The sequence below is a fragment of the Cervus canadensis genome, chromosome 4 (assembly GCF_019320065.1).
Source record: "Cervus canadensis isolate Bull #8, Minnesota chromosome 4, ASM1932006v1, whole genome shotgun sequence".
Classification (NCBI taxonomy): domain Eukaryota; kingdom Metazoa; phylum Chordata; class Mammalia; order Artiodactyla; family Cervidae; genus Cervus; species Cervus canadensis.
In genome coordinates, this window is record NC_057389.1 from 26,686,588 (window position 1) to 26,689,241 (window position 2,654).

A 2,654-nucleotide genomic window follows, 5' to 3' on the forward strand; every position below is an offset into this window, starting at 1 on the left:
TAAGTGTATTTCACATAAGTGAATGTCTGTCTTTATGCCAATATTGTACTATTTTGATTACTGTAGCTTTGCAGTAAGTTTTGAAAATAGGAAGTATGATTCCTCCAGCTTTGTTCTTCCTTTTCAAGACTTTTTGGCTACTTCGAGTCCCTTGAGATTCTATTTGAATTTTAGGATGGGTTTTTCTATTTTTGCAAAAAAAAAAAGGCATTGGGATTCTGATAGGGATTGCATTAAATCTGTAGATTTCATGGAGTAGCACTGACATCTTAACAATATTAAGTTTTCCAGCCTATGGATTGTCTTTCCTTTTATCTATATTTTCTTTAGTTTATTTTAGCAATGTTTGGCAGATTTCACTGTATGAGCTCTTCACCTCTTTGGTTAAATTAATTCTTCAGTGTTTTATTCTTTTTGATGTTATTGTAAATAGAATTGCTTTCTTAATTTTTTTTTTAGGATTATTGTTAGGTTAAATACCAATATTAACACCAAACATAGAAATAAAATAAGTATCTATGGCCATAGAAATAACTGGAATTGAAAAGTCAATTCACAGAGCCAAGTAAGAGAAAACACCCTATCAGCTCCTTAGGTATTCCAGGTTGAAATAATCTGAGGTGATTAGTTTGTACGTTGAGTGCCTCCTTCCTTTTTTACTTCTGAGGGTTATAATTCTGGCTGGCTGGCTGAATGGCTGGATGGAGTCCAGGTGGAGGAAGAAAAATATCTCTTCATTTAGTAGATAGAACTCCTCAAAGTTTTTTCCCTAAGACTGCTTTATCAACTTGAAATTGACCAAATTAACCTAATCATTTCCTTTCAAGATTTTAAGTGGTGTAAGCAGAGGTGGTTTTCTCTTAAGAGATACATGTGCGCTGAGCAGCAGTAAGAAAAACACACTTTAGGTGCGTGAACAGCTTGGATATAACCAGTACTGTGATGGTAAGTGTTTAACATTTGGCTCTTTGGATTGGAGGTGCAGAATCCCTGATTTATACTGTTACCCAGTTTTCATGGCTTAAGGACTTTCATCATAGTCAATTTTGAGTTATCAGTGTGGTATCACTGAATGAGTTCCTTGAAAGAGGTGCATACAGTTGGCCCTGAGCTGAGGGTACAAGCCAGATCCAGCTCACAAATGGATACAACTGAACCACTGTTCCAATGTGAATCAGTTATTCAGTTTTCTACAAGAGATACAGCTTTCCCTTCTGATATCTTCCTCTTAAGATATCTCCTTTCCTAATGCCCCCTATCTTGTTCTTATGGGTCTCCTAATGTTCTGCTCTAAATCCCAAGTTTAAGCCCATACATCTCACCTTTCTAATCTTTCTATGCTATGTTATTATTATATTATTATTATTATCTCAATACATCTTTCAGGAAAATATTAATATAATAAAGAAGAGAAGTTTTACTAGTCATGCCAGCCTTTGGAGAAAAGCACTGCAAATTCTTTGTTGTATAGCTTTCTAGACATTTTTATTTACATATTTTCAAGGCTATATATATATACATGTTTTTAAAATATATTTCATATATTTTAAGTGCATTAATAAAAATACTATACCCTATATAATATTTTATGGTTTGCTTTTATCTTCAAAAGTATTATAATTTTAAAAATGTTGAAGTAACTGAGGGATATAGAATTAAAAGAAAATGTTACATGCTAGAAAGCAGAGAATCCAGACTATTTTCCTAGAGTACTAATTCCTTTACCTATGTCTTGGAAAAAGGATTCTCTGATTCCATAAATACTAAATACTAATCTTTGTTTTGAAAATCCATAATGTGCTTTGGCATCTTAAAGACTCTAAACATTCCTGTAGTATGTTTTACTCAGTTTACATTGAGTAAAATTATTTAGATACTATATCATCAATATAATAAATAATAATATAGCAATATTAAATAAAATAATTTGAAAAGAACTTATTTTTCATGAAAAACCAATTTCACACAACATTTTGAGAAACACTTTAAGTTTCTGTCTGGATATATAGTGATTTAGTAATCAAGTCCTCTGCTACTTATTACTTACATAGTTCAGGCTTGGATTTGTTGAAACCAAAGATGGGATGAACACCGCAGTGTCAAGTGGCAAAGGTATGCACATTTTACATTACAAGTATTACAATGTGTCCGTAAGACTGCTGGTAATGTATGTCAGAGAATCCTTTTCTAAAATACAATTAAAATCCTTTTCTAAAATACAATTATCAACTCTATGATAGACATCCTAAAAATTGGTAATGTAATAACAATGTGACTGAACAATATTAGATGATTTCATATTTTGTTGATCACAGTGTTCTTACATCTGTATAAGCCCTATTAACCAGTGAAACTAGGTGAGTTCCCGGATACCTTCAAATATCTCTATAATCTACAAATTGGCTGTTATTATATACATAGAAAACAGAAGATAAATTTATGTTCGAAGAATCTAACATCATGTTTTCAAATAATATGCACCATATTTTTCTTCAACCTCTAGACTATTTCTCAGGTGTCTAAACATTGGGTCCAATTGCTGATCTATAAAATAACTCTCAATATACCATTTTCTCTATATTTTCAGACTTAAGGATACTAAAAAAGTCTGAAAATCCTTCAATTGTAAACATACATATATATATACACATACA